At 39.6% G+C, this 7,644-nt stretch overlaps 1 non-coding gene across 1 annotated transcript; it reads right to left on the bottom strand.

Annotated features, from left to right (window-relative positions):
• Positions 1-7,277: 7,277 nt before the first annotated feature.
• Positions 7,278-7,380, bottom strand: LOC124523246 (U6 spliceosomal RNA). The gene has a single exon (XR_006964966.1). It is a non-coding gene; the product is annotated as a U6 spliceosomal RNA (small nuclear RNA).
• Between the last annotated feature and the right edge of the window lie 264 nt (positions 7,381-7,644).

Genomic DNA, 7,644 nt, shown 5'->3' with positions numbered 1-7,644 from the left:
TAGAAATTCCAGAACTGCTGTGGCAGATGGTGGAAAAGTAGGTCAGAAAGCTCAGAGAGGAGTGCATGCTGGAATGGACATACAATTGAAGACCAGAAAGCCCATTCTGGGGAGGGGCCCAGAGAACAGTCCATTTACCAACATATTAAAGAATGCTCTGGTGAGAGGGCACCAGATTCACTCTTTGGTTGTTGTCCCTGTAGTACAGGGCTGACGATAGAACTGGGTTTCCTGATAAGAAGGGGATAAAAGAACTCCAAAATAATAAAGACCAGCAGGTCTTTAATCATCAGAAGCAATGAGGCTACAAAATTGAAGGGTCATGGGGGTGGGTGGATCTGATGTCTAAGAAGCCTACAGAGTTGGTTAATAGATGTGCTCCCCGGGAGAAAGACAGATGGGCAGGCAACAAAGGTATTGCTTAATTTAAACCATTGAGAGAAATCAAGGATGGATGATAAAAGGGTTGAATGCAGCCAGCCCTAAAAGTCATAATCCTTTGCTCAGTTTTCAGACATGAGCTGTTTTAAGACTCCGATACCTTGAATTTAGGAGCCATGTCTCCAGAAGGAAAGATACTGCAACAATATGACAAGTAGATATAGTAATGTTTCCTCTAGTCCTTTCCCAGAGAGACCTGTGGCCATTTGCTTAGATAACCAACCACTGGGGAAAAGGAATAACCAAACATTTCAAAAACTGTTGGACATAGGGGACAAGTTGACATTGCTATCTTAGAACCCAAAGCAGTTTTATGGATCACTGTTACAGTGGGGGCAAGTGGGAGGCCAGTAATAGAGTCTTGACCCAGGTCTATTTCCTAGCGGGTTAGCTGGGTCTATAGACTGACCAGTGGCCATTTCCCTGGTCCCTAAATTGGTATATGGCAGAACCTCTACATTTGCTCCTGGGCCTGAAAGATAAGAGCACCACAGTGAGAATCCCTGAAGCTCCTTATCCCCTGCCCACTGCCCCAGCCCAGTTAATATTACATCCTCATGGGAAATAGCACAGGCTCATGTTACCCTAAGTGATGTAGGGGGTAGTGGCCCTCATGCATCCCTGTTTAATTCACAGATTCGGCCCCTACAAAATCTAGACTGATCACGGAGGACTACAGAAGATTACCACCACTCAACCAGGTAATATCTTGAACTGCAGCTGTTGTGCCAGATTTGGGCATGTACACAAAGCCTTAGGCACAAAGATAGTGGTTAATGAACACTGATGTGAATGAACACTGAAGAACACTGATGAATGTGCTCCTTTCCATTCCCGAAAGGAGGATTAGAACAGTTTGTATTTCACCAGAGGTGGACAATGGTATACATTTATGGTCTGTGAATGCTCTTACCTCGAGCCCCTGCTCTTTCCACATGAGGTGGATGACTGTTCGGCCCAAAGCTCTGCTCCTTGTGAATACTTCCCTTCACTGCCGTGTTTCAGGGCTGCCCCTGAATTGACTACAGCATGGCAGCAGTCCATTTTCAGCCCTGTGCCCCTTCATCAGTTGGTCAGAAGGGGGCTCTACTCCATACTGCTTTGGGTGTGAGCTGAAAGAGGGAAACATGATAAACCCACCTAGAATGCATTCCTCTGCATTATATTAATGGATTTCTGTCACCTCAACTTTGTTTAACATTGGTCACCTTAGGTTAATATTGGAGAAACCCAAGCTGCCTGAGGTGGCATACCGTGAATCCAGAATCTTAGGTGAAGTTACCTGTATCAGTCTAGGTTCAACCAGAGAAACAGAACCAATGGGAGATATATATTAAAAGATTTATTCCACAGAATTGGCTTAGGTGATTGTGGGGGTGGCAAGGCAAGTCCAAAATTTATAAGGCAGGTTTGCAGGAAAGGCAGGTCAGATTTCTTGAGTAAGAGCCTTATCTGCTATCCACGGGTGGAATTTCTTCCTCATGAAAGACTCAGTTCTACTCTTAAAAGCGTTTCAACTGATTTAATCAGGTCTATCCAGGTTACCTATAGTTTCCTTCAGTTAAAGTCAACAGGATTGTGGACTTTAATTATATCTACAAAATACCTAGAAACGCCTAGATTAGTGTTTGATTAAATAATTGCAGGACTACAGCTCAACCAAGTTGATGCATAAAAGTGACCATCACAGTACCTATAACATTAAATCCAATCTCATTAAAAAATCAAATCTTGTAATGTATATAGCATGGTGACTATAGTGAATATAACTTTATTGCATTTTTGAAAGTTGCTAAGAGAGTAAAGTTCTCATCACAAGAAAAAAATTCTGTAGCTATGTTTGGTGACAGATGTAATCTACACTTAACGGTGGTGATCATTTCCCAGGGTATGCAAATATCTAATCATTATGTTGGACACCTGGAAATAATACATTGTATGTCATTTATACCTCGATAAAAAATCAAATATGAATGTTTTTCATTTCTTTAAAGAAATACTTCATTTTTTTCTTACGTTTTTATTTAAATTCCAGTTAGTTAACATATAGTATAATATTAGTTTCAGGTATAGAATTTAATGATTCGACACTTCCATACCTCTTTGACATCGGCCATAGCAACACTGCTTACTAAATGTGTCTCCTGAGGCAAGGGAAACAAAAGCAAATATAAACTATCGGAACTTCATCAAAATAATAAGTTTCTTCAGAGCCAATGAAACAATCAACAAAACTAAAAGGCAACCTATGGAATGGGAGAAGATTATTTGCAAGTGATATATCTGATAAAGAGTTGGAATCCAAAATATATAAAGAAGTTATAAAACTCAACACCCAAAATAATGCAGTTAAGAAATGGGCAGTTAAGGGGCACCTGAGTAGCACAGTCAGTTAAGTGTCCGACTCTTGATCTCGGCTCAGGTCACGATCTCACGGTTTGTGAGTTTAAGCCCCACGTGGGGCTCTGAGCTGATGTTGTGGAGCCTGCTTGGGATTCTGTCTCTACTTCTCTCTTACGCTCCCTGCATGTGCTCTCTCTCTCTTTCTCAAAACAAATACACTTAAAAAAATAAAAAAATAAAAAGAAATGGGCAGTTAAGAAATGGGCAGAAGATATAAACAGACATTTTTCCAAAGAAGACATCCAGATGGCGAAGAGACACATGAAAAGATGCTCAACGTCACTCATCATCAGGGAAATACAAATCAAAACCACAATAAGACAGCACCTCACACCGGTCAGAATGACTAAAATTAACACAGGAAACAACAGATGTTGGCGAGGATGTGGAGAAAGGGGAACCGTCTTACACTGTTGGTGGGAATGCAAACTGGTGCAGTGACTCTGGAAAATAGTATGGAGGTTCCTCAAAAAGTTAAAAATAGAATTACCATACGACCCAGCAATGGCACTACTAGGTATTTATCCAAGAGATTAAAAAAAAAAAAAAGACTTCCTTTTTAAGGGCAGTTTTAAGTTCATAGCAAAATTAAGAGGAAGGTATAGAGGTTTCCCATATTCTTCTGCCTTCATATGTGTATAATTTCCTCCTAATTATCAATAGCTGACACCAGAATGGTACATTTGTTACAAATGATGAACCTACATTGACACATCATAATCACTGAAAGCCCATGGTTGACATTAGGATTCATTCATGGTGTACATTCTATGGGTTTGGACAAATGTATAATGACACATATCCATCATTATGGTATTAAAAAGATGATTTTCACAGCCCTAAACATACTCTGTGTTCTTTGTATTCATCTCTGTCCACTCCCCAAACTCTGGTAACCAGGGATCTTTTACTATTTCCATAGCTTTGTCTTTCCAGAATGTCATATAGTTGGAATTGTACAGTATGCAGCCTTTGCAGATTGATTTCTTTCACTTAGTAATATGCATTTAAGGTTCCATGTCTTTTCATGGCTTGACAGCTCATTTATTTTAGTGCTGAATAATATTCCATTGTCTGATGTGCCACAGTTGATCGATCCATTTACCTACTGGAGGACATCTTGATTGCTTCCAAGTTTTGGCAATTATGAATAAAGCTTCTATAAACATCCATGTGCATGTTTTGTATGGGTATAAGTTTTAAATTTCTTTGGGTAAAAACCAAGGAACATGACTGCTGGATCATATAGTAAGAGTATGTTTAGTTTTGTAAGAAACAGCCAAACTACTGTACCATTTTTCATTCCCATCAGCAATGAATGAGCGTTCCTGTTTCTTCACATCCTTACCAGTATTTGGTGTTGTTAGTGTTTCAGATTTTGGTCATTCTGGTAGGTGTGTTGTGGTTGAATTGTTTTTTGGCCAGCAAGTTTTTAGATCTTTCCATTACTTTGTGAGTTATTTGGGAACACTTTTGAATAAAGAGTTCACCAATACCACAACAAATAAAACTGAGTGTTACTGGGTACTAGGCAGGGCACTTTGGATTTTACCTGTATTGTGTCCTTAAATACCATGAGATCAGTACTATTGTTGCCCTCTTTCATTTGTGAGGAAAGTGAGGTTTAGGGAAATTGCCTAAATTCATTCAGCTGGAGTTCAGTCTAGGTCTGACTGACTTCAAGTTTCTGGCTTTTTATTTTAGAACAGTTTTAGATTTACAGAAAAGTTACAAAGATATACAGAGAGTTCCTATATTCCCAGTGCTATGGACTGAATGTTCTGTCCCAGAGTTCATACGTTGAACCCCAGTATGATGATATTGGGAGGTGTGACCCTTGGGAGGTGATTAGGTAATGAGGGTGGACCCCTAATGCATGGGATGAGTGCCCTTGTAAAAGAGAACCCAGAGAGCTCCCTCACCGCTTCCACAATCTGAGAACACAGTGAGAGATTGGCTCTCTATGAAACAGGAAGTGGGCCATCACCAGATGCTGAATCTTCCAGCACCTTGATCTTGGACTTCCAAGCCTCCAGAACTGTGAGAAATAAACGTTTTTGTTCAAGCCACCCAGTCTATAGTATTTTTGTTACAGCAGCCTGAATGGGCTAACATACTCAGTTTCCCCTAATAATAACATCTTATGTAACTATGGTACATTTGCTCAAACTATGAGTTTAATACTGCATTACTACTTACTAAGCTCTAGACTTTGTTCAGATTTCACCAGTTTTCCCACTAATGTCCTTTTTGTATCTCAGGATCCAGTCCAAAATACCAAACTGCATTTAGCAAAGCTTAAAGTTTTGTGGTACCTGGGTGGCTCAGTCAGTTGAACGTCCGACTTCAGCTCAGGTCATGATCTCACAGTTTGTGAGTTCGAGCCCTGCATCAAACTCTCTGCTGTCAGCACAGAGCCATCTTCAGATCCTTTGTCTCCCTCTCTCTGCCCCTCCCCTGCTCATGTTCTCTGTCTCTCTCAAAAATAAATAAACATTAATAAAAAATTATAATAAAAAAAGCTTGTGGTTTTAACCATTTCACTTGGATTGCCCTATAGAGAAGTTTATAAATCTACAAAAAGGTATACAGTTCCATAATTGTTCTATGGGTCTGGGTGACACAGCTTAATAACGGGACTGTTCAGGTTGAACATTTTTGTTTTCTTTGAATATGTTTGACTGTTCTGATTTTCAGATATACTTTGACTTTGGTATCTGACCTAAAAACTCAGAAACTTTTCCTTAATGCTTTTTGGAATAGGTCTCAGTAACACTTTTTTTTAGTTTCTTAGTTTTTCAGAGAAACAAGCTCCCTAATAACCATGATAGTGCTACTTAAAACTTTTTTTTTACATTTTTTTTTCAACGTTTATTTTATTTTTGAGACAGAGAGAGACAGAGTATGAACGGGGGAGGGGCAGAGAGAGAGGGAGACACAGAATCGGAAGCAGGCTCCAGGCTCTGAGCCATCAGCCCAGAGCCCGACGCGGGGCTCGAACTCACGGACTGTGAGATCGTGACCTGAGCTGAAGTTGGACGCTTAACCGACTGAGCCACCCAGGCGCCCCAAAACTTTGAAGTCCTCTTGTCCTGATGACTTCCTTCGATATGCCTCTACTGACCTCTTCCTCTTCCTTTCCATTCCTGTTGCTATCAATTTAGTCCATCCAGGAAAAGACTGTTTCACATCTGGATTATTATAAGAACCCTCAAAGGCTCTTCTAACCTCTAGACTCCCTTCAGTTCCAAACCCATCTTTAATATCATGACCAGACTGACCTTTTAAAATCTTTAGTTTCATCATATTATCCCCCTACCTAGAAAATCCTCAGGCTCTGCTTGATGATTTCGGGAGAAATAATCAGGCTCTAAAATGTTATTAAAACCTTTCTCTGTTCTTTTTCCAAACCATAGTCCTATGGTTTTTCCAGATGAACCCTTCACCCTAACAAGTCCATTCCTCTGAGTCCATCCAGAACACTGTCACTGACTCAGAGTTCATGCTTATGAGACTACCCTTGTTTGGAATGTCCATTGTCTTCTCTTTTCTGTGTCCAAATATTTTCTATCTTTTAAAGAATGTTCAAGGTTTATCTGATGGCTCTCTAGGATGTATGAAGAATAATTCTCTTCTCTTAGTAATTCAGAACCTTTACTGTTTAAGTTTATCAATGTGTAAAAGTGGTGAAGGGAAGCCAATTTGTAGTTCTAATTATGACCTTTATGTGTCTTCTCATTTTGTTATTACCACTACCCACCTGTACACAGTCTCTGTCTGGGCAAGATTCTCTTGCCTTGTGCTCCTGGGTACAACTGGAACAAGAACAGAACTTCTAAAGACTTTCTGTAAAACAGAATAAAATGAAAATAAACACCAAATTTCAAGAAGCCACAAATAGCCCAATTTACAAAATATAAATTACTCAATCTACCTTTAGTACTAGTTAGGATTAAGTTCAGATGTATTGGCCAAAAACTCAAACAAAGAATGGCTTAATAATTTAGTTTGTTCATTCTTGTAAAAGAAGCCTACCAGTCTGTCACTGGGGACTCAGATATTGATTTTTCTTTTCTTTTTTCAGTCATCACTATAAACATTTATTTTATTAAAAAAATTTTTTTCAACGTCTATTTATTTTTGAGAGACAGAGTGTGAGTAGGGAAGGGGCAGAAAGAGAGGGAGACACAGAATTCAAAGCAGGCTCCAGGCTCTGAGCTGTCAGCACAGAACCCAATGTGGGGCTCGAACCCACGAACCGGGAGATCATGACCTGGGCCGAAGTCGGACACCCAACCAACTGAGCCATCCAGGCACCCCCTAAACATTTATTGACATATATCTAGCCACCATTGTTAAAATCTTTTTTTTTTAATTTTTTATTTTAATCACCCGGTGCTCATCACAAGTGTACTCCTTAATCCACATCACCTAAAAATGTGGAATGCTCACAAATTTGTGTGTCATCCTTGTGCAGGGACCACACTAATCTTTGTATTATTCAAATTTTAGTATATGTGCTGCCAAAGCGAGTGCAGATACTGATTTTTCTACTCCACCATCGTTGGCACAAGGACTCCATTCCTTGTCATTTCACAGTCTAATATTACTGCTGGAACTCCAGCCATCATGTACATATTCCACGGAGGAAGAAGGGAAAAGACCAAGGAGCTCAGTATGCCCCTCCTTTAAGAGTCTTCCTGGAAATTTTACCCAACAATTAATTTCCACTTACATTTGATTAGTCATATTTGTTATTATTTTATTATTTTTTATCCTTTTGGGTTTTTGATTTTATCT

This window comes from Lynx rufus, unplaced genomic scaffold (assembly GCF_022079265.1).
Source record: "Lynx rufus isolate CCGP_SWC_20201006 ecotype Redwood Valley unplaced genomic scaffold, mLynRuf1.p SCAF_1, whole genome shotgun sequence".
Taxonomy (NCBI): domain Eukaryota; kingdom Metazoa; phylum Chordata; class Mammalia; order Carnivora; family Felidae; genus Lynx; species Lynx rufus.
The sequence above is the reverse complement of the archived record's forward strand: the minus strand, read 5'-3'. Positions and strand labels throughout refer to the sequence as shown.